Here is a 26544-nt window from a genome sequence, read left to right as displayed (position 1 = left end):
AGTGTTACACTAACTGCTACATGTCTGTGCTCCCTGAGCTGTAAAGTCTCACACTAATTGCCACACCTCTGTGCCCAGTAAGCTGTCATAGTGTTACACTAACTGTTACATGTCTGTGCTCCCTGAACTGTAATAGTATAACACTGACTGCAAAACCTCTGTGTTCACTGAGCTGCAATTGTGTCACACTAACTGCCACAACTGTGTACTCCCTGAACTGTAATAATGTCACAGTAACTGCTACACGTCTGTGCTCCCTGAAGTGCAATAGTGTCACACTAAATGCCACACCTCTGTGCCCAGTGAGCTTTAATAGTGTTACACTAACTGTTACATGTCTGTGCAACCTGAGCTGTAATAGCGTCACACAAGCTGCTGCGCCTCTGTGCTCCCTGAGCTGTCATACTGTTACACGAACTGCCACACCTCTGTGCTCGCTGAACTGTAATAGAGTCATACTAACTGCTGCGTCTGTTCTACCTGAGCTGTAATAGTGTCACATTTACTGCCACACCTCTGTACTCCCTGAGCTGTAAAACTGAAACACTAACTGCCACACATCTGTGCTCCCTGAGCTGTAATAGTGTCACACTAACTGCTACACCTCTGTGCTCGCTGAACTGTAATAGTGTCATACTAACTGCTGCAAGTCTGTTCTACCTGAACTGTAATAGTGTCACACTAACTGCCACAACTCTGGGCTCCCTGAACTGTAATAGTCTCACACTAATTGCTACGACCTCTGTGCCCAGTGAGCTGTAATAGTGTCACACTAAATGCCACAACTCTGTGCTCCCTGAACTGTAATAGTGTCCCACTAACTGCCACACCTCTGTGTTCCCTGAGCTGTAATAGTGTCACACTAACTGCTGCATGTCTGTGCTACCTGAACTGTATTAGTGTCACAGTAACTGCCACACCTCTGTGCTCGCTGAACTGTAATAGAGTCATAATAACTGCTGCAAGTCTGTTCTACCTGAGCTGTAATAGTGTCACATTTACTGCCACACCTCTGTACTCCCTGAGCTGTAATACTGAAACACTAACTGCCAAACATCTGTGCTCCCTGAGCTGTAATAGTGTCACACTAACAGCTACATGTCGGTGCTCCCTGAGCTGCAATAGTGTCACATTAACTACTACACCTCTGTGCTCCCTGAACTGCAGTAGTGCCGCACTAACTGCCGCACCTCTGTGCTCCCTGAACTGTAATAGTCTCACACTAATTGCCACACCCCTGTGTGCCCTGAACTGTAATCGTGTCACATTAACTGCCACAACTCTGGGCTCCCTGAACTGTAATAGTGTCACACTAACTGCCACAACTCTGGGCTCCCTGAAATGTAATAGTCTCACCCTACTTGCCACACCTCTGTGCCCAGTGAGCTGTAATAGTGTTACACTAACTGTTACATGTCTGTGCTCCCTGAACGGCAATAGGCTCACTCTGACTGCCACACCACTCCCTGAACTGTAATTGTGTCACACTAAATGCCACAACTCTGTGCTCCCTGATTGGTAATAGTGTCACACTAACTGCCACACCTCTGTGTTCCCTGAGCTGTAATAGTGTCACACTAACTGCCACACCTCTGTGCTCCCTGAGCTGTAATAGTGGCACACTATCTGCCACACTTCTGTACTCCGTGAACTGTAATCGTGTCACACTAACTGCCACACCTCTGTGCTCCCTGAACTCTGTCACACTAACTGCTACATGTCTGTGCTTCCTGAGCTGTAATATCATCACACTAACTGTCACACCTCTGTGCTCACTGAGCTGTTATAGTATCACATTAACAGCCACACCTTTGTGCTCAATGAGCTCTAATATTCTCACTCTAACTGCCACACTTCTGTGCTCACTGCACTTTAATAGTGTCACTCTAACTGCTACGTTTGTGCTACCTGACCTGTATTAGTGTCACGCTAGCTGCCGCACCTCTGTGTTCCCTGAGCTGTCATAGTGTTACACTAACTGCCACACCTCTGTGCTCCCTGAACTATAATACTGTCATACTAACTGCTGCATGTCTGTTCTACAAGAGCTGTAATAGTGTCACATTTACTGCCACACCTCTGTGCTCCCTGACCTGTAATAGTCTCACACTAACTGCCACACCTCTTTGCTCCCTGAGCTTTAATAGTCTCACACTAACTGCTACATGCCTGTGCTCCCAGAGCTGTAATAGTGTCACACTAACTGCCACACCTCTGTGCTCCCTGAGCTGTAATAGTGTCACACTAACAGCTACATGTCTGTGCTCCCTGAGCTGCAATATTGTCACATTAACTGCTACACCTCTGTGCTCCCTGAACTGCAATAGTGTCACACTAACTGCCACACCCCTGTGCGCCCTGAACTGTAATAGTGTCACACTAACTGCCACATCTCTGGGCTCCCTGAACTGTAATAGTCTCACACTAATGGCTACGACCTCTGTGCCCAGTGAGCTGTAATAGTGTTACACTAACTGTTACAAGTCTGTGCTCCCTGAACTGCAATAGGCTCACTCTGACTGCCACACCACAGTGCTCCCTGAGCTGTAATAGTGTCACACTAAATGCCACAACTCTGTGCTCCCTGAGCAGTAATAGTGTCACATTAACTGCCACACATCTGTGCTCCCTGAGCTGTAATAGTGTCACACTAACTGCTACACCTCTGTGCTCGCTGAACTGTAATAGTGTCATACTAACTGCTGCAAGTCTGTTCTACCTGAACTGTAATAGTGTCACACTAACTGCCACAACTCTGGGCTCCCTGAACTGTAATAGTCTCACACTAATTACTACGACCTCTGTGCCCAGTGAGCTGTAATAGTGTCACACTAAATGCCACAACTCTGTGCTCCCTGAACTGTAATAGTGTCACACTAACTGCCACACCTCTGTGTTCCCTGAGCTGTAATAGTGTCACACTACTGCTACATGTCTGTGCTCCCTGAACTGTATTAGTGTCACACTAACTGCCACACCTCTGTGTTCCCTGAGCTGTAATAGTGTCACACTAAATGCCACAACTCTGTGCTCCCTGAGCAGTAATAGTGTCACATTAACTGCCACACCTCTGTGCTCCCTGAACAGTAATAGTGTCACACTAACTGCTACACGTCTGTGCTCCCTGAACTGTAATAGTGTCACACTAACTGCCACACCTCTGTGCTCCCTGAACAGTAATAGTGTCACACTAACTGCCACACCTCTGTGTTCCCTGAGCTGTAATAGTGTCACACTAACTGCCACACCCCTGTGCTCCCTGAACTGTACTAGTATCACACTAACTGCCACACCTCTGTGCTCCCTGAGCTGTAATAGTGGCACACTATCTGCCACACTTCTGTACTCTGTGAACTGTAATCGTGTCACACTAACTGCCACCTCTCTGTGCTCCCAGAGCTGTAATAGTGTCACACTGTCACACCTCTGTGCTCACTGACCTGTAATAGTGTCACATTAACTGCCACACCTTTGTGATCAATGAGCTCTAATATTCTCACTCTAACTGCCACACCTCTGTGCTCACTGCACTTTAATAGTGTCACTCTAACTGCTACATGTTTGTGCTACCTGAGCTGTAATAGTGTCACGCTAGCTGCCGCACCTCTGAGTTCCCTGAGGTGTCATAGTGTTACACTAACTGCCACACCTCTGAGCTCCCTGAACTGTAATAGTGTCATACTAACTGCTGCATGTCTGTTCTACCTGAGCTGTAATAGTGTCACATTTAATGCCATACCTCTGTGCTCCCTGAGCTGTAATACTGAAACACTAACTGCCACACCTCTGAGCTCCCTGATCTGTAATAGTCTCACACTAACTGCCACACCTCTGTGCTCCCTGAGCTGTAATAGTGTCACACTAACTGCTACATGTCTGTGCTACCTGAACTGTATTAGTGTCACAGTAACTGCCACACCTCTGTGCTCGCTGAACTGTAATAGAGTCATACTAACTGCTGCAAGTCTGTTCTACCTGAGCTGCAATAGTGTCACATTTACTGCCACACCTCTGTACTCCCTGAGCTGTAATACTGAAACACTAACTGCCACACATCTGTGCTCCCTGAGCTGTAATAGTGTCACACTAACAGCTACATGTCGGTGCTCCCTGAGCTGCAATAGTGTCACATTAACTACTACACCTCTGTGCTCCCTGAACTGCAGTAGTGCCGCACTAACTGCCGCACCTCTGTATCCCTGAACTGTAATAGTCTCACACTAATTGCCACACCCCTGTGCGCCCTGAACTGTAATCGTGTCACATTAACTGCCACAACTCTGGGCTCCCTGAACTGTAATAGTGTCACACTAACTGTCACAACTCTGGGCTCCCTGAGCTGTAATAGTGTCACACTAACAGCTACATGTCGGTGCTCCCTGAGCTGCAATAGTGTCACATTAACTACTACACCTCTGTGCTCCCTGAACTGCAGTAGTGCCGCACTAACTGCCGCACCTCTGTATCCCTGAACTGTAATAGTCTCACACTAATTGCCACACCCCTGTGCGCCCTGAACTGTAATCGTGTCACATTAACTGCCACAACTCTGGGCTCCCTGAACTGTAATAGTGTCACACTAACTGTCACAACTCTGGGCTCCCTGAAATGTAATAGTCTCACCCTAATTGCCACACCTCTGTGCCCAGTGAGCTGTAATAGTGTTACACTAACTGTTACATGTCTGTGCTCCCTGAACGGCAATAGGCTCACTCTGACTGCCACACCACTGTACTCCCTGAGCTGTAATTGTGTCAGACTAAATGCCACAACTCTGTGCTCCCTGATTGGTAATAGTGTCACACTAACTGCCACACCTCTGTGTTCCCTGAGCTGTAATAGTGTCACACTAACTGCCACACCTCTGTGCTCCCTGAACTCTGTCACACTAACTGCTACATGTCTGTGCTCCCTGAGCTGTAATATCATCACACTAACTGTCACACCTCTGTGCTCACTGAGCTGTTATAGTGTCACATTAACAGCCACACCTTTGTGCTCAATGAGCTCTAATATTCTCACTCTAACTGCCACACTTCTGTGCTTACTGCACTTTAATAGTCTCACTCTAACTGCTACATGTTTGTGCTACCTGAGCTGTATTAGTGTCACGCTAGCTGCCGCACCTCTGTGCTCCCTGATCTGTAATAGTCTCACACTAACTGCCACACCTCTGTGCTCCCTGAGCTTTAATAGTCTCACACTAACTGCCACATCTCTGTGCTTCCTGAACTATAATAGTGTCACACTAACTGCTACACGTCTGTGCTTCCTGATCTGTAATAGTGTCACATCAACTGCCACACCTCTGTGCTCTCTGAACTACAATAGTGTCACACTAACTGCTGTATGTCTGTGCTCCCAGGGCTATAATAGTGTCACATCAACTGCCACACCTCTGTGCTCTCTGAACTACAATAGTGTCACATTAACTGCTGTATGTCTGTGCTCCCTGAGCTGGAATAGTGTCACACTAACTGCTGCAACTCTGTGCTCCTTGAAGTGCAATAGTGTCACACTAACTGCCACACCCCTGTGCCCAGTGAGCTGTAATAGTGTCACACTAAATGCCACAACTCTGTGCTCCCTGAGCAGTAAGAGTGCCACATTAACTGCCACACCTCTGTGCTCCCTGAACAGTAATAGTGTCACACTAACTGCTACATGTCTGTGCTCCCTGATCTGTAATAGTGTCACACTAACTGCCACACCTCTGTGCTCCCTGAGCTGTAATAGTGTCACACTAACTGCCACATCTCTGTGCCCCTGAACTATAATAGTGTCACACTAACTGCTACACGTCTGTGCTCACTGATCTGTAATAGTGTCACACTAACTGCCACACCTCTGTGCTCCCTGAGCTGTAATAGTGTCACACTAACTGCCACATCTCTGTGCCCCTGAACTATAATAGTGTCACACTAACTGCTACACGTCTGTGTTCCCTGATCTGTAATAGTGTCACACTAACTGCCACACCTCTGTGCTCCCTGAGCTGTAATATTGTCACACTAACTGCCACATCTCTGTGCTTCCTGAACTATAATAGTGTCACACTAACTGCTACACGTCTGTGCTTCCTGATCTGTAATAGTGTCACATCAACTGCCACACCTCTGTGCTCTCTGAACTACAATAGTGTCACATTAACTGCTGTATGTCTGTGCTCCCTGAGCTGGAATAGTGTCACACTAACTGCTGCAACTCTGTGCTCCCTGAACTGCAATAGTGTCACACTAACTGCCACACCTCTGTGTCCCTGAACTATAATAGTATCACACTAACTGCTGCATGCCTGTGCTCCCTGAGCTGTAATAGTGTCACCTTAACTGCGACACCTCTGTGCTCCCTGAACTGTAATAGTGTCACACTAACTGCTACACCTCTGTGCTCCCTGAATTGCAATAGTGTCACACTAACTGCCACACCACTGTGCTCCCTGAACTATAATAGTGTTACACTAACTGCTACATGTCTGTGCTCCCTGAGCTGTAAAGTCTCACACTAATTGCCACACCTCTGTGCCCAGTAAGCTGTCATAGTGTTACACTAACTGTTACATGTCTGTGCTCACTGAACTGTAATAGTATACCACTGACTGCAAAACCTCTGTGTTCCCTGAGCTGCAATTGTGTCACACTAACTGCCACACCTCTTTGCTCCCTGAGCTTTAATAGTCTCACACTAACTGCTACATGTCTGTGCTCCCAGAGCTGTAATAATGTCACACTAACTGCCACATCTCTGTGCTCCCTGAGCTGTAATAGTGTCACACTATCAGCTACATGTCTGTGCTCCCTGAGCTGCAATATTGTCACATTAACTGCTACACCTCTGTGCTCCCTGAACTGCAATAGTGTCACACTAACTGCCAAACCCCTGTGCGCCCTGAACAGTAATAGTGTCACACTAACTGCTACACGTCTGTGCTCCCTGATCTGTAATAATGTCACACTAATTGCCACACCTCTGTGCCCAGTGAGCTGTAATAGTGTTACACTAACTGTTATATGTCTGTGTTCCCTGAACTGTAATAGTCTCACACTGACCGCAAAACCAGTGTGCTCCCTGAGCTGTAATTGTGTCACACTAACTACCACAACTCTGTGCTCCCTGAACTGTAATAGTGTCACACTAACTACCACAACTGTGTGCTCCCTGAGCTGTAATAGTGTCACACAGACTGCCACATCTCTGTGTTTCCTGAACTATAATAGTGTCACACTAAATGCTACACGTCTGTGCTCCCTGAGCTGTAATAGTGTCACACTAACAGCTACATGTCGGTGCTCCCTGAGCTGCAATAGTGTCACATTAACTACTACACCTCTGTGCCCCTGAACTATAATAGTGTCACACTAACTGCTACACGTCTGTGCTCCCTGATCTGTAATAGTGTCACACTAACTGCCAAACCCCTGTGCGCCCTGAACAGTAATAGTGTCACACTAACTGCTACACGTCTGTGCTCCCTGATCTGTAATAATGTCACACTAATTGCCACACCTCTGTGCCCAGTGAGCTGTAATAGTGTTACACTAACTGTTATATGTCTGTGTTCCCTGAACTGTAATAGTCTCACACTGACCGCAAAACCAGTGTGCTCCCTGAGCTGTAATTGTGTCACACTAACTACCACAACTGTGTGCTCCCTGAGCTGTAATAGTGTCACACAGACTGCCACATCTCTGTGTTTCCTGAACTATAATAGTGTCACACTAAATGCTACACGTCTGTGCTCCCTGAGCTGTAATAGTGTCACACTAACTGCTACACGTCTGTGCTCCCTGATCTGTAATAGTGTCACACTAACTGCCAAACCCCTGTGCGCCCTGAACAGTAATAGTGTCACACTAACTGCTACACGTCTGTGCTCCCTGATCTGTAATAATGTCACACTAATTGCCACACCTCTGTGCCCAGTGAGCTGTAATAGTGTTACACTAACTGTTATATGTCTGTGTTCCCTGAACTGTAATAGTCTCACACTGACCGCAAAACCAGTGTGCTCCCTGAGCTGTAATTGTGTCACACTAACTACCACAACTGTGTGCTCCCTGAGCTGTAATAGTGTCACACAGACTGCCACATCTCTGTGTTTCCTGAACTATAATAGTGTCACACTAAATGCTACACGTCTGTGCTCCCTGAGCTGTAATAGTGTCACACTAACAGCTACATGTCGGTGCTCCCTGAGCTGCAATAGTGTCACATTAACTACTACACCTCTGTGCCCCTGAACTATAATAGTGTCACACTAACTGCTACACGTCTGTGCTCCCTGATCTGTAATAGTGTCACACTAACTGCCAAACCACTGTGCTCGCTGAAATGTAATAGTGTCCTACTAACTGCTGCAAGTCTGTTCTACCTGAGCTGTAATAGTGTCACATTTACTGCCAAACCACTGTGCTCGCTGAAATGTAATAGTGTCCTACTAACTGCTGCAAGTCTGTTCTACCTGAGCTGTAATAGTGTCACATTTACTGCCACACCTCTGTACTCCCTGAGCTGTAATACTGAAACACTAACTGCCACACATCTGTGCTCCCTGAGCTGTAATAGTGTCACACTAACAGCTACATGTCGGTGCTCCCTGAGCTGCAATAGTGTCACATTAACTACTACACCTCTGTCCTCCCTGAACTGCAGTAGTGCCGCACTAACTGCCGCACCTCTGTGCTCCCTGAACTGTAATAGTCTCACACTAATTGCCACACCCCTGTGCGCCCTGAACTGTAATCGTGTCACATTAACTGCCACAGCTCTGGGCTCCCTGAACTGTAATAGTGTCACACTAACTGCCACAACTCTGGGCTCCCTGAAATGTAATAGTCTCACGCTAATTGCCACACCTCTGTGCCCAGTGAGCTGTAATAGTGTTACACTAACTGTTACAAGTCTGTGCTCCCTGAACGGCAATAGGCTCACTCTGACTGCCACACCACTGTACTCCCTGAGCTGTAATTGTGTCACACTAAATGCCACAACTCTGTGCTCCCTGATTGGTAATAGTGTCACACTAACTGCCACACCTCTGTGTTCCCTGAGCTGTAATAGTGTCACACTAACTGCCACACCTCTGTGCTCCCTGAACTCTGTCACACTAACTGCTACATGTCTGTGCTCCCTGAGCTGTAATATCATCACACTAACTGTCACACCTCTGTGCTCACTGAGCTGTTATAGTGTCACATTAACAGCCACACCCTTGTGCTCAATGAGCTCTAATATTCTCACTCTAACTGCCACACTTCTGTGCTTACTGCACTTTAATAATCTCACTCTAACTGCTACATGTTTGTGCTACCTGAGCTGTATTAGTGTCAAGCTAGCTGCTGCACCTCTGTGCTCCCTGAGCTGTCATACTGAATCACTAACTGCCACACCTCTGTGCTCCCTGATCTGTAATAGTCTCACACGAACTGCCACACCTCTTTGCTCCCTGAGCTTTAATAGTCTCACACTAACTGCTACATGTCTGTGCTCCCAGAGCTGTAATAGTGTCACACTAACTGCCACACCTCTGTGCTCCCTGAGCTGTAATAGTGTCACACTAACATCTACATGTCTGTGCTCCCTGAGCTGCAATATTGTCACATTAACTGCTACACCTCTGTGCTCCCAGAACTGCAATAGTGTCACACTAACTGCAACACCCCTGTGCGCCCTGAACTGTAATAGTGTCACACTAACTGCAACATCTCTGGGCTCCCTGAGCAGTAATAGTGTCACATTAACTGCCACACCTCTGTACTCCCTGAACAGTAATAGTGTCACACTAATTGCCACACCTCTGTGCCCAGTGAGCTGTAATAGTGTTACACTAACTGTTATATGTCTGTGCTCCCTGAACTGTAATAGTCTCACACTGACCGCAAAACCAGTGTGCTCCCTGAGCTGTAATTGTGTCCCACTAACTACCACAACTCTGTGCTCCCTGAACTGTAATAGTGTCGCACTAACTACCACAACTCTCTGCTCCCTGAGCTGTAATAGTGTCACACAAACTGCCACAACTCTGTGCTTCCTGAACTTTAATAGTGTCACACTAACTGCTACACGACTATGCTCCCTGATCTGTAATAGTGTCACACTAACTGCCACACCTCTGTGCTCCCTGAGCTGTAATAGTGTCACACTAACTGCCACATCTCTGTGCTTCCTGAACTATAATAGTGTCACACTAACTGCTACACGTCTGTGCTTCCTGATCTGTAATAGTGTCACATCAACTGCCACACCTCTGTGCTCTCTGAACTACAATAGTGTCACACTAACTGCTGTATGTCTGTGCTCCCAGGGCTATAATAGTGTCACATCAACTGCCACACCTCTGTGCTCTCTGAACTACAATAGTGTCACATTAACTGCTGTATGTCTGTGCTCCCTGAGCTGGAATAGTGTCACACTAACTGCTGCAACTCTGTGCTCCTTGAAGTGCAATAGTGTCACACTAACTGCCACACCTCTGTGCCCAGTGAGCTGTAGTAGTGCCACATTAACTGCCACACCTCTGTGCTCCCTGAACAGTAATAGTGTCACACTAACTGCTACACGTCTGTGCTCCCTGATCTGTAATAGTGTCACACTAACTGCCACAACTCTGTGCTCCCTGAGCTGTAATAGTGTCACACTAACTGCCACATCTCTGTGCCCCTGAACTATAATAGTGTCACACTAACTGCCACACCTCTGTGCCCCTGAACTATAATAGTGTCACACTAACTGCTACACGTCTGTGTTCCCTGATCTGTAATAGTGTCGCATCAACTGCCACACCTCTGTGCTCTCTGAACTACAATAGTGTCACACTAATTACCACACCTCTGTGCTCCCTGAGCTGTAATAGTGTCACACTAACTGCCACACCTCTGTGCTTCCTGAGCTGTAATAGTGGCACACTAACTGCCACAACACTGTGCTCCCTGAACTGGAATAGTCTCACACTAACGGCCACACCTCTGTGCTCCCTGAACTGTAATAGTGTCACATTAACTGCTACACATCTGTGCTCCCTGAGCTGTAATAGTGTCACACGAACTGCATCAACTCTGTGCTCCCTGAGCTGTAATAGTGTCACACTAACTGCCACATCTCTGTGCTTCCTGAACTATAATAGTGTCACACTAACTGCTACACGTCTGTGCTTCCTGATCTGTAATAGTGTCGCATCAACTGCCACACCTCTGTGCTCTCTGAACTACAATAGTGTCACACTAACTGCTGTATGTCTGTGCTCCCAGGGCTATAATAGTGTCACATCAACTGCCACACCTCTGTGCTCTCTGAACTACAATAGTGTCACATTAACTGCTGTATGTCTGTGCTCCCTGAGCTGGAATAGTGTCACACTAACTGATGCAACTCTGTGCTCCTTGAAGTGCAATAGTGTCACACTAACTGCCACACCTCTGTGCCCAGTGAGCTGTAATAGTGTCACACTAAATGCCAACACTCTGTGATCCCTGAGCAGTAAGAGTGCCACATTAACTGCCACATCTCTGTGCCCCTGAACTATAATAGTGTCACACTAACTGCTACACGTCTGTGTTCCCTGATCTGTAATAGTGTCACACTAACTGCCACACCTCTGTGCTCCCTGAGCTGTAATAGTGTCACACTAACTGCCACTTCTCTGTGCTTCCTGAACTATAATAGTGTCACACTAACTGCTACACGTCTGTGCTTCCTTATCTGTAATAGTGTCGCATCAACTGCCACAACTCTGTGCTCCTTGAAGTGCAATAGTGTCACACTAACTGCCACACCTCTGTGCCCAGTGAGCTGTAATAGTGTCACACTAACTGCTACACGTCTGTGCTCCCTGATCTGTAATAGTGTCACACTAATTGCCACACCTCTGTGCCCAGTGAGCTGTAATAGTGTTACACTAACTGTTATATGTCTGTGCTCCCTGAACTGTAATAGTCTCACACTGACCGCAAAACCAGTGTGCTCCCTGAGCTGTAATTGTGTCACACTAACTACCACAACTCTGTGCTCCCTGAACTGTAATAGTGTCACACAGACTGCCACATCTCTGTGTTTCCTGAACTATAATAGTGTCACACTAACTGCTACACGTCTGTGCTCCCTGAGCTGTAATAGTGTCACACTAACTGCCACATCTCTGTGCCCCTGAACTATAATAGTGTCACACTAACTGCTACACGTCTGTGCTCCCTGATCTGTAATAGTGTCACACTAACTGCCACACCTCTGTGCTCTCTGAGCTGTAATAGTGTCACACTAACTGCCACATCTCTGTGCTTCCTGAACTATAATAGTGTCACACTAACTGCTACACGTCTGTGCTTCCTGATCTGTAATAGTGTCACATCAACTGCCACACCTCTGTGCTCTCTGAACTACAATAGTGTCACACTTACTGCTGTATGTCTGTGCTCCCAGGGCTATAATAGTGTCACATCAACTGCCACACCTCTGTGCTCTCTGAACTACAATAGTGTCACATTAACTGCTGTATGTTTGTGCTCCCTGAGCTGGAATAGTGTCACACTAACTGCTGCAACTCTGTGCTCCCTGAAGTGCAATGGTGTCACACTAACTGCCACACCTCTGTGCCCAGTGAGCTGTAATAGTGTCACACTAAATGCCACAACTCTGTGCTCCCTGAGCAGTAATAGTGTCACACTAACTGCTACACGTCTGTGCTCCCTGATCTGCAATAGCGTCACACTAACTGCCACAACTCTGTGCTTCCTGAACTATAATAGTGTCACGCAAACTGCTACACGTCTGTGCTCCCTGATCTGTAATAGTGTCACACTAACAGCTACACGTCTGTGCTCCCTGATCTGTAATAGTGTCACACTAACTGCTGTATGTCTGTGCTCCCTGAGCTGTAATAGTGTCACACTAACTGCCACATCTCTGTGCTCCCTGAAATATAATAGTGTCACACTAACTGCTACACGTCTGTGCTCCCTGATCTGTAATAGTGTCACACTAACTGCTACACGTCTGTGCTTCCTGATCTGTAATAGTGTCACATCAACTGCCACATCTCTGTTCTCACTGAACTACAATAGTGTCACACTAACTGCTGTATGTCTGTGCTCCCACGGCTATAATAGTGTCACATCAACTGCCACGCCTCTGTGCTCTCTGAACTACAATAGTATCACACTAACTGCAGCATGCCTGTGCTCCCTGAGCTGTAATAGTGTCACCTTAACTGCGACACCTCTGTGCTCCCTGAACTACAATAGTGTCACACTAACTGCCACACCACTGTGCTCCCTGAACTGTAATAGTGTCACACTAACTGCTACACCTCTGTGCTCCCTGAATTGCAATAGTGTCACACTAACTGCCACACCACTGTGCTCCCTGAACTATAATAGTGTTACACTAACTGCTACATGTCTGTGCTCCCTGAGCTGTAAATTCTCACACTAATTGCCACACCTCTGTGCCCAGTAAGCTGTCATAGTGTTACACTAACTGTTACATGTCTATGCTCCCTGAACTGTAATAGTATAACACTGACTGCAAAACCTCTGTGTTCCCTGAGCTGCAATTGTGTCACACTAACTGCCACAACTCTGTGCTCCCTGAACTGTAATAGTGTCACAGTAACTGCTACACGTCTGTGCTCCCTGAAGTGCAATAGTGTCACACTAACTGCCACACCTCTGTGCCCAGTGAGCTGTAATAGTGTTACACTAACTGTTACATGTCTGTGCAACCTGAGCTGTAATAGCGTCACACTAGCTGCTGCACCTCTGTGCTCCCTGAGCTATAATGGTGTCACAGTAACTGCCACAACTCTGTGCTCCCTGCTGTAATAGTCTCACACTAATTGCCACACCTCTGTGTCCAGTGAGCTGCAATAGTGTTACACTAACTGTTACATGTCTGTGCTCCCTGAACAGTAATAGTCTCACACTGACTGCAAAACCTCTCTGCTCTGAACTGTAATTGTGTAACACTAACTGCCACACATCTGTGTTCCCTGAGCTGTAATAGTGTCACACTAACTGCTACATGTCTGTGCTCCCTGAACGGCAATAAGCTCACTCTGACTGCCACACCACTGTACTCCCTGAGCTGTAATTGTGTCAGACTAAATGCAACAACTCTGGGCTCCCTGATCTGTAATAGTGTCACACTAACTGCCAGTCCTCTGTGTTCCCTGAGCTGTAATAGTCTCACACTAACTGCTACATGTTTGTCCTCGTCAACTGTAATAGTGTCACATTAACTGCCACAACTGTGTGCTCCCTGAACTGTAATAGTGTCACACTAACTGCCACAACTCTGGTCTCCCTGAACTGTAATAGTCTCACACTAATTGCTACGACCTCTCTGCCCAGTGAGCTGTAATAGTGTTACACTAACTGTTACATGTCTGTGCTCCCTGTACTGCAATAGGCTCACTCTGACTGCCACACCACTGTGCTCCCTGAGCTGTAATAGTGTCACACTAAATGCCACAACTCTGTGCTCCCTGATCGGTAATAGTGTCACACTAACCGCAACACCTCTGTGTTCCCTGAGCTGTGATAGTGTCACACTAACTGCCACACCTCTGTGCTCCCTGAGCTGTAATAGTGGCACACTATCTGCCACACTTCTGTACTCCGTGAACTGTAATCGTGTCACACTAACTGCCACACCTCTGTGCTCCCTGAACTCTGATAGTGTCACACTAACTGCTACATGTCTGTTCTACAAGAGCTGTAATAGTGTCACATTTACTGCCACACCTCTGTGCTCCCTGAGCTGTAATACTGAAACACTAACTGCCACACCTCTGTGCTCCCTGATCTGTAATAGTCTCACACTAACTGCCACACCTCTTTGCTCCCTGAGCTTTAATAGTCTCACACTAACTGCCACAACTCTGTACTCCCTGAACTGTAATAGTGTCACACTAACTGCCACAACTCTGGTCTCCCTGAACTGTAATAGTCTCACACTAATTGCTACGACCTCTCTGCCCAGTGAGCTGTAATAGTGTTACACTAACTGTTACATGTCTGTGCTCCCTGTACTGCAATAGGCTCACTCTGACTGCCACACCACTGTGCTCCCTGAGCTGTAATAGTGTCACACTAAATGCCACAAGTCTGTGCTCCCTGATCGGTAATAGTGTCACACTAACCGCAACACCTCTGTGTTCCCTGAGCTGTAATAGTGTCACACTAACTGCCACACCTCTGTGCTCCCTGAGCTGTAATAGTGGCACACTATCTGCCACACTTCTGTACTCCGTGAACTGTAATCGTGTCACACTAACTGCCACACCTCTGTGCTCCCTGAACTCTGATAGTGTCACACTAACTGCTACATGTCTGTTCTACAAGAGCTGTAATAGTGTCACATTTACTGCCACACCTCTGTGCTCCCTGAGCTGTAATACTGAAACACTAACTGCCACACCTCTGTGCTCCCTGATCTGTAATAGTCTCACACTAACTGCCACACCTCTTTGCTCCCTGAGCTTTAATAGTCTCACACTAACAGCTACATGTCTGTGCTCCCTGACCTACAATATTGTCACATTAACTGCTACACCTCTGTGCTCCCTGAACTGCAATAGTGTCACACTAACTGCCACACCCCTGTGCGCCCTGAACTGTAATAGTGTCACACTAACTGCCACATCTCTGGGCTCCCTGAACTGTAATAGTCTCACACTAATTGCTACGACCTCTGTGCCCAGTGAGCTGTAATAGTGTTACACTAACTATTACAAGTCTGTGCTCCCTGAACTGCAATAGGCTCACTCTGACTGCCACACCACTGTGCTCTCTGAGCTGTAATAGTGTCACACTAACTGCCACACCTCTGTGCTCCCTGAGCTGTAATAGTGTCACATTAACTGCTACACCTCTGTGCTGACTGATCTGTAATAGTGTCACACTAACTGCCACACCTCTGTGTTCCCTGAGCTGTAATAGTGTCACACTAACTGCCACACCCCTGTGCTCCCTGAACTGTACTAGTATCACACTAACTGCCACACCTCTGTGCTCCCTGAGCTGTAATAGTGGCACACTATCTGCCACACTTCTGTACTCCGTGAACTGTAATCGTGTCACACTAACTGCCACCTCTCTGTGCTCCCAGAGCTGTAATAGTGTCACACTGTCACAACTCTGTGCTCACTGACCTGTAATAGTGTCACATTAACTGCCACACCTTTGTGATCAATGAGCTCTAATATTCTCACTCTAACTGCCACACCTCTGTGCTCACTGCACTTTAATAGTGTCACTCTAACTGCTACATGTTTGTGCTACCTGAGCTGTAATAGTGTCACGCTAGCTGCCGCACCTCTGAGTTCCCTGATGTGTCATAGTGTTACACTAACTGCCACACCTCTGTGCTCCCTGAACTGTAATAGTGTCATACTAACTGCTGCATGTCTGTTCTACCTGAGCTGTAATAGTGTCACATTTAATGCCATACCTCTGTGCTCCCTGAGCTGTAATACTGAAACACTAACTGCCACACCTCTGTGCTCCCTGATCTGTAATAGTCTCACACTAACTGCTACATGTCTGCGCTCCCAGAGCTGTAATAGTGTCACACTAACTTCCACACCTCTATGCTCCCTGAGCTGTAATAGAGTCACACTAACAGCTACATGTCGGTGCTCCCTGAGCTGCAATAGTGTCACATTAACTGCTACACCTCTGTGCTCCCTGAACTGCAATAGTGCCGCACTAACTGCCACACCTCTGTGCTCCCTGAACTGTAATAGTCTCACACTAATTGCCAGACACCTGTGCGCCCAGAACTGTAATAGTGTCACATAAACTGCCACAACTCTGGGCTCCCTGAAATGTAATAGTCTCACCCTAATTGCCACACCTCTGTGCCCAGTGAGCTGTAATAGTGTTACACTAACTGTTACATGTCTGTGCTCCCTGAACTGCAATAGGCACACTCTGACTGCCACACCACTATGCTCCCTGAGCTGTAATTGTGTCACACTAACTGCCACACCTCTGTGCTCCCTGAGCTGTAATAGTGGCACACTATCTGCCACACTTCTGTACTCCGTGAACTGTAATCGTGTCACACTAACTGCCACCTCTCTGTGCTCCCAGAGCTGTAATAGTGTCACACTGTCACAACTCTGTGCTCACTGACCTGTAATAGTGTCACATTAACTGCCACACCTTTGTGATCAATGAGCTCTAATATTCTCACTCTAACTGCCACACCTCTGTGCTCACTGCACTTTAATAGTGTCACTCTAACTGCTACATGTTTGTGCTACCTGAGCTGTAATAGTGTCACGCTAGCTGCCGCACCTCTGAGTTCCCTGATGTGTCATAGTGTTACACTAACTGCCACACCTCTGTGCTCCCTGAACTGTAATAGTGTCATACTAACTGCTGCATGTCTGTTCTACCTGAGCTGTAATAGTGTCACATTTAATGCCATACCTCTGTGCTCCCTGAGCTGTAATACTGAAACACTAACTGCCACACCTCTGTGCTCCCTGATCTGTAATAGTCTCACACTAACTGCTACATGTCTGCGCTCCCAGAGCTGTAATAGTGTCACACTAACTTCCACACCTCTATGCTCCCTGAGCTGTAATAGAGTCACACTAACAGCTACATGTCGGTGCTCCCTGAGCTGCAATAGTGTCACATTAACTGCTACACCTCTGTGCTCCCTGAACTGCAATAGTGCCGCACTAACTGCCACACCTCTGTGCTCCCTGAACTGTAATAGTCTCACACTAATTGCCAGACACCTGTGCGCCCAGAACTGTAATAGTGTCACATAAACTGCCACAACTCTGGGCTCCCTGAAATGTAATAGTCTCACCCTAATTGCCACACCTCTGTGCCCAGTGAGCTGTAATAGTGTTACACTAACTGTTACATGTCTGTGCTCCCTGAACTGCAATAGGCACACTCTGACTGCCACACCACTATGCTCCCTGAGCTGTAATTGTGTCACACTAACTGCCACACCTCTGTGCTCCCTGAGCTGTAATAGTGGCACACTATCTGCCACACTTCTGTACTCCGTGAACTGTAATCGTGTCACACTAACTGCCACCTCTCTGTGCTCCCAGAGCTGTAATAGTGTCACACTGTCACAACTCTGTGCTCACTGACCTGTAATAGTGTCACATTAACTGCCACACCTTTGTGATCAATGAGCTCTAATATTCTCACTCTAACTGCCACACCTCTGTGCTCACTGCACTTTAATAGTGTCACTCTAACTGCTACATGTTTGTGCTACCTGAGCTGTAATAGTGTCACGCTAGCTGCCGCACCTCTGAGTTCCCTGATGTGTCATAGTGTTACACTAACTGCCACACCTCTGTGCTCCCTGAACTGTAATAGTGTCATACTAACTGCTGCATGTCTGTTCTACCTGAGCTGTAATAGTGTCACATTTAATGCCATACCTCTGTGCTCCCTGAGCTGTAATACTGAAACACTAACTGCCACACCTCTGTGCTCCCTGATCTGTAATAGTCTCACACTAACTGCTACATGTCTGCGCTCCCAGAGCTGTAATAGTGTCACACTAACTTCCACACCTCTATGCTCCCTGAGCTGTAATAGAGTCACACTAACAGCTACATGTCGGTGCTCCCTGAGCTGCAATAGTGTCACATTAACTGCTACACCTCTGTGCTCCCTGAACTGCAATAGTGCCGCACTAACTGCCACACCTCTGTGCTCCCTGAACTGTAATAGTCTCACACTAATTGCCAGACACCTGTGCGCCCTGAACTGTAATAGTGTCACATTAACTGCCACAACTCTGGGCTCCCTGAAATGTAATAGTCTCACCCTAATTGCCACACCTCTGTGCCCAGTGAGCTGTAATAGTGTTACACTAACTGTTACATGTCTGTGCTCCCTGAACTGCAATAGGCACACTCTGACTGCCACACCACTATGCTCCCTGAGCTGTAATTGTGTCACACTAACTGCCACACGTCTGTGTTCCCTGAGCTGTAATAGTCTCACACTAACTGCTACACGTCTGTGCTCCGTGAACTGTAATAGTGTCACATTAACTGCCACCGCTCTGTGCTCCCTGATCTGTAATAGTGTCACACTAACTGCCACACATCTGTGTTCCCTGAGCTGTAATAGTATCACACTAACTGCTACATGTCTGTGCTCCCTGAACTGTAATAGTGTCACATTAACTGCCACCGCTCTGTGCTCCCTGATCTGTAATAGTGTCACACTAACTGCCACACATCTGTGTTCCCTGAGCTGTAATAGTGTCACACTAACTGCCACACCACTGTGCTCCCTGAACTGTACTAGTATCACACTAACTGCCACACCTCTGTGCTCCCTGAGCTGTAATAGTGGCACACTAACTTCCACACCTCTATGCTCCCTGACCTGTAATAGAGTCACACTAACAGCTACATGTCGGTGCTCCCTGAGCTGCAATAGTGTCACATTAACTGCTACACCTCTGTGCTCCCTGAACTGCAATAGTGCCGCACTAACTGCCACACCTCTGTGCTCCCTGAACTGTAATAGTCTCACACTAATTGCCAGACACCTGTGCGCCCTGAACTGTAATAGTGTCACATTAACTGCCACAACTCTGGGCTCCCTGAAATGTAATAGTCTCACCCTAATTGCCACACCTCTGTGCCCAGTGAGCTGTAATAGTGTTACACTAACTGTTACATGTCTGTGCTCCCTGAACTGCAATAGGCACACTCTGACTGCCACACCACTATGCTCCCTGAGCTGTAATTGTGTCACACTAACTGCCACACGTCTGTGTTCCCTGAGCTGTAATAGTCTCACACTAACTGCTACACGTCTGTGCTCCGTGAACTGTAATAGTGTCACATTAACTGCCACCGCTCTGTGCTCCCTGATCTGTAATAGTGTCACACTAACTGCCACACATCTGTGTTCCCTGAGCTGTAATAGTATCACACTAACTGCTACATGTCTGTGCTCCCTGAACTGTAATAGTGTCACACTAACTTCCACACCTCTATGCTCCCTGACCTGTAATAGAGTCACACTAACAGCTACATGTCGGTGCTCCCTGAGCTGCAATAGTGTCACATTAACTGCCACCGCTCTGTGCTCCCTGATCTGTAATAGTGTCACACTAACTGCCACACATCTGTGTTCCCTGAGCTGTAATAGTGTCACACTAACTGCCACACCACTGTGCTCCCTGAACTGTACTAGTATCACACTAACTGCCACACCTCTGTGCTCCCTGAGCTGTAATAGTGTCACACTAACTTCCACACCTCTATGCTCCCTGACCTGTAATAGAGTCACACTAACAGCTACATGTCGGTGCTCCCTGAGCTGCAATAGTGTCACATTAACTGCTACACCTCTGTGCTCCCTGAACTGCAATAGTGCCGCACTAACTGCCACACCTCTGTGCTCCCTGAACTGTAATAGTCTCACACTAATTGCCAGACACCTGTGCGCCCTGAACTGTAATAGTGTCACATTAACTGCCACAACTCTGGGCTCCCTGAAATGTAATAGTCTCACCCTAATTGCCACACCTCTGTGCCCAGTGAGCTGTAATAGTGTTACACTAACTGTTACATGTCTGTGCTCCCTGAACTGCAATAGGCACACTCTGACTGCCACACCACTATGCTCCCTGAGCTGTAATTGTGTCACACTAACTGCCACACCTCTGTGCTCCCTGAGCTGTAATAGTGGCACACTATCTGCCACACTTCTGTACTCCGTGAACTGTAATCGTGTCACACTAACTGCCACCTCTCTGTGCTCCCAGAGCTGTAATAGTGTCACACTGTCACAACTCTGTGCTCACTGACCTGTAATAGTGTCACATTAACTGCCACACCTTTGTGATCAATGAGCTCTAATATTCTCACTCTAACTGCCACACCTCTGTGCTCACTGCACTTTAATAGTGTCACTCTAACTGCTACATGTTTGTGCTACCTGAGCTGTAATAGTGTCATGCTAGCTGCCGCACCTCTGAGTTCCCTGATGTGTCATAGTGTTACACTAACTGCCACACCTCTGTGCTCCCTGAACTGTAATAGTGTCATACTAACTGCTGCATGTCTGTTCTACCTGAGCTGTAATAGTGTCACATTTAATGCCATACCTCTGTGCTCCCTGAGCTGTAATACTGAAACACTAACTGCCACACCTCTGTGCTCCCTGATCTGTAATAGTCTCACACTAACTGCTACATGTCTGCGCTCCCAGAGCTGTAATAGTGTCACACTAACTTCCACACCTCTATGCTCCCTGAGCTGTAATAGAGTCACACTAACAGCTACATGTCGGTGCTCCCTGAGCTGCAATAGTGTCACATTAACTGCTACACCTCTGTGCTCCCTGAACTGCAATAGTGCCGCACTAACTGCCACACCTCTGTGCTCCCTGAACTGTAATAGTCTCACACTAATTGCCAGACACCTGTGCGCCCTGAACTGTAATAGTGTCACATTAACTGCCACAACTCTGGGCTCCCTGAAATGTAATAGTCTCACCCTAATTGCCACACCTCTGTGCCCAGTGAGCTGTAATAGTGTTACACTAACTGTTACATGTCTGTGCTCCCTGAACTGCAATAGGCACACTCTGACTGCCACACCACTATGCTCCCTGAGCTGTAATTGTGTCACACTAACTGCCACACGTCTGTGTTCCCTGAGCTGTAATAGTCTCACACTAACTGCTACACGTCTGTGCTCCGTGAACTGTAATAGTGTCACATTAACTGCCACCGCTCTGTGCTCCCTGATCTGTAATAGTGTCACACTAACTGCCACACATCTGTGTTCCCTGAGCTGTAATAGTATCACACTAACTGCTACATGTCTGTGCTCCCTGAACTGTAATAGTGTCAAACTAACTGCTGTATGTCTGTGCGACCTAAGCTGTAATAGTGTCACATTTACTGCCACACCTCTGTGCTCCCTGAGCTGTAATACTGTCACACTAACTGCCACACCTCTGTGCTCCCTGAACTGTAATAGTCTCACACTAACTGCCACACCTCTTTGCTCCCTGAGCTTTAATAGTCTCACACTAACTGCTACGTCTGTGCTCCCAGAGCTGTTATCGTGTCACACTAACTGCCACATCTCTGTGCTCCCTGAACTGTAATAGTGTCACACTAATTGCCACACCCCTGTGCGCCCTGAACTGTAATAGTGTCACATTAACTGCCACACCTCTGGGCTCCCTGAACTGTAATAGTGTCACACTAACTGCCACAACTCTGGGCTCCCTGAAATGTAATAGTCTCACCCTAATTGCCACACCTCTGTGCCCAGTGAGCTGTAATAGTGTTACACTAACTGTTACATGTCTGTGCTCACTGAACTGCAATATTGTCACATTAACTGCTACACCTCTGTGCTCCCTGAACTGCAATAGTGTCACACTAACTGCCACACCCCTGTGCGCCCTGAACTGTAATAGTGTCACACTAACTGCCACATCTCTGGGCTCCCTGAACTGTAATAGTCTCACACTAATTGCTACGACCTCTGTGCCCAGTGAGCTGTAATAGTGTTACACTAACTGTTACAAGTCTGTGCTCCCTGAACTGCAATAGGCTCACTCTGACTGCCACACCTCTGTGCTCCCTGAACTGTAATAGTCTCACACTAACTGCCACACCTCTTTGCTCCCTGAGCTTTAATAGTCTCACACTAACTGCTACGTCTGTGCTCCCAGAGCTGTAATCGTGTCACACTAACTGCCACATCTCTGGGCTCCCTGAACTGTAATAGTCTCACACTAATTGCTACGACCTCTGTGCCCAGTGAGCTGTAATAGTGTTACACTAACTGTTACAAGTCTGTGCTCCCTGAACTGCAATAGGCTCACTCTGACTGCCACACCACTGTGCTCCCTGAGCTGTAATAGTGTCACACTAAATGCCACAACTCTGTGCTCCCTGAGCAGTAATAGTGACACATTAACTGCCACACCTCTGTGCTCCCTGAACAGTAATAGTGTCAAACTAACTGCTACACGTCTGTGCTCCCTGATCTGTAATAGTGTCACACTAACTGCCACACCTCTGTGCTCCCTGAGCTGTAATAGTGTCACATTAACTGCTACACCTCTGTGCTGACTGATCTGTAATAGTGTCACACTAACTGCCACACCTCTGTGTTCCCTGAGCTGTAATAGTGTCACACTAACTGCCACACCACTGTGCTCCCTGAACTGTACTAGTATCACACTAACTGCCACACCTCTGTGCTCCCTGAGCTGTAATAGTGGCACACTATCTGCCACACTTCTGTACTCCGTGAACTGTAATCGTGTCACACTAACTGCCACCTCTCTGTGCTCCCAGAGCTGTAATAGTGTCACACTGTCACAACTCTGTGCTCACTGACCTGTAATAGTGTCACATTAACTGCCACACCTTTGTGATCAATGAGCTCTAATATTCTCACTCTAACTGCCACACCTCTGTGCTCACTGCACTTTAATAGTGTCACTCTAACTGCTACATGTTTGTGCTACCTGAGCTGTAATAGTGTCACGCTAGCTGCCGCACCTCTGAGTTCCCTGATGTGTCATAGTGTTACACTAACTGCCACACCTCTGTGCTCCCTGAACTGTAATAGTGTCATACTAACTGCTGCATGTCTGTTCTACCTGAGCTGTAATAGTGTCACATTTAATGCCATACCTCTGTGCTCCCTGAGCTGTAATACTGAAACACTAACTGCCACACCTCTGTGCTCCCTGATCTGTAATAGTCTCACACTAACTGCTACATGTCTGCGCTCCCAGAGCTGTAATAGTGTCACACTAACTTCCACACCTCTATGCTCCCTGAGCTGTAATAGAGTCACACTAACAGCTACATGTCGGTGCTCCATGAGCTGCAATAGTGTCACACTAACTGCCACTCCTCTGTGTTCCCTGAGCTGTAATAGTCTCACACTAACTGCTACATATCTGTGCTCCGTGAACTGTAATAGTGTCACATTAACTGTCACACTTCTGTACTCTGTGAACTGTAATCGTGTCACACTAACTGCCACCTCTCTGTGCTCCCTGAGCTGTAATAGTGTCACACTAACTGCTACACCTCCGTGCTTCCTGCTGAAATAGGGTTACACTAACTGCCACACCTCTGTGCTCCCTGAACTATGATAGTGTCACACTAACTGCTACATGTCCGTGCTCCCTGAGCTGTAATATCATCACACTAACTGTCACACCTCTTTGCTCACTGAGCTGTAATAGTGTCACATTAACTGCCACACCTTTGTGCTCACTGAGCTCTAATATTCTCACTCTAACTGCCACACCTCTGTGCTCACAGCACTTTAATAGTGTCATTCTAACTGCTACATGTTTGTGCTACCTGAGCTGTAATAGTGTCACGCTAGCTGCCGCACCTCTGTGTTCCCTGAGCTGTCATAGTGTTACAATAACTGCCACACCTCTGTGCTCCATGAACTGTAATAGTGTCATACTAACTGCTGCATGTCTGTTCTACCTGAGCTGTAATAGTGTCACATTTACTGCCACACCTCTGTGTTCCCTGAGGTGTAATACTGAAAAACTAACTGCCACACCTCTGTGCTCCCTGAACTGTAATAGTCTCACATTAATTGCCACACCTCAATTGCTCCCTGAGCTGTAGTAGTCTCACTAACTGCTACATGTCTGCACTCCAGGGGCTGTAATAGTGTCACACTAACAGCTACATGTTGGTGCTCCCTGAGCTGCAATATTGTCACATTAACTGCTACACCCCTGTGCTCCCTGAACTGCAATAGTGCCGCACTAACTGCCACACCTCTGTGCTCCCTGAACTGTAATAGTCTCACACTAACTGCCACACCCCTGTGCTCCCTGAACTGTAATAGTGTCACATTAACTGCCACAACTCTGGGCTCCCTGAACTGTAATAGTCTCACCCTAATTGCCACACCTCTGTGCCCAGTGAGCTGTAATAGTGTTACACTAACTGTTACATGTCTGTGCTCACTGAACTGCAATAGGCTCACTCTGACTGCCACTCCTCTGTGCTCCCTGAGCTGTAATAGTGTCAAACTAAATGCCACAACTCTGTGCTCCCTGATCTGTAATAGTGTCACACTAACTGCCACTCCTCTGTGTTCCCTGAGCTGTAATAGTCTCACACTAACTGCTACATATCTGTGCTCCGTGAACTGTAATAGTGTCACATTAACTGTCACACTTCTGTACTCTGTGAACTGTAATCGTGTCACACTAACTGCCACCTCTCTGTGCTCCCTGAGCTGTAATAGTGTCACACTAACTGCTACACCTCCGTGCTTCCTGCTGAAATAGGGTTACACTAACTGCCACACCTCTGTGCTCCCTGAACTATGATAGTGTCACACTAACTGCTACATGTCCGTGCTCCCTGAGCTGTAATATCATCACACTAACTGTCACACCTCTTTGCTCACTGAGCTGTAATAGTGTCACATTAACTGCCACACCTTTGTGCTCACTGAGCTCTAATATTCTCACTCTAACTGCCACACCTCTGTGCTCACAGCACTTTAATAGTGTCATTCTAACTGCTACATGTTTGTGCTACCTGAGCTGTAATAGTGTCACGCTAGCTGCCGCACCTCTGTGTTCCCTGAGCTGTCATAGTGTTACAATAACTGCCACACCTCTGTGCTCCATGAACTGTAATAGTGTCATACTAACTGCTGCATGTCTGTTCTACCTGAGCTGTAATAGTGTCACATTTACTGCCACACCTCTGTGTTCCCTGAGGTGTAATACTGAAAATCGAACTGCCACACCTCTGTGCTCCCTGAACTGTAATAGTCTCACATTAATTGCCACACCTCAATTGCTCCCTGAGCTGTAGTAGTCTCACACTAACTGCTACATGTCTGCGCTCCAGGGGCTGTAATAGTGTCACACTAACAGCTACATGTTGGTGCTCCCTGAGCTGCAATATTGTCACATTAACTGCTACACCCCTGTGCTCCCTGAACTGCAACAGTGCCGCACTAACTGCCACACCTCTGTGCTCCCTGAACTGTAATAGTGTCAAACTAACTGCTGTATGTCTGTGCGACCTAAGCTGTAATAGTGTCACATTTACTGCCACACCTCTGTGCTCCCTGAGCTGTAATACTGTCACACTAACTGCCACACCTCTGTGCTCCCTGAACTGTAATAGTCTCACACTAACTGCCACACCTCTTTGCTCCCTGAGCTTTAATAGTCTCACACTAACTGCTACGTCTGTGCTCCCAGAGCTGTTATCGTGTCACACTAACTGCCACATCTCTGTGCTCACTGAACTGTAATAGTGTCACACTAATTGCCACACCCCTGTGCACCCTGAACTGTAATAGTGTCACATTAACTGCCAGAACTCTGGGCTCCCTGAACTGTAATAGTGTCACACTAACTGCCACAACTCTGGGCTCCCTGAAATGTAATAGTCTCACCCTAATTGCCACACCTCTGTGCCCAGTGAGCTGTAATAGTGTTACACTAACTGTTACATGTCTGTGCTCACTGAACTGCAATAGGCTCACTCTGACTGCCACTC

This window comes from Hypanus sabinus, chromosome 2 (genome assembly GCF_030144855.1).
Source record: "Hypanus sabinus isolate sHypSab1 chromosome 2, sHypSab1.hap1, whole genome shotgun sequence".
Classification (NCBI taxonomy): domain Eukaryota; kingdom Metazoa; phylum Chordata; class Chondrichthyes; order Myliobatiformes; family Dasyatidae; genus Hypanus; species Hypanus sabinus.
The sequence above is the reverse complement of the archived record's forward strand: the minus strand, read 5'-3'. Positions refer to the sequence as shown.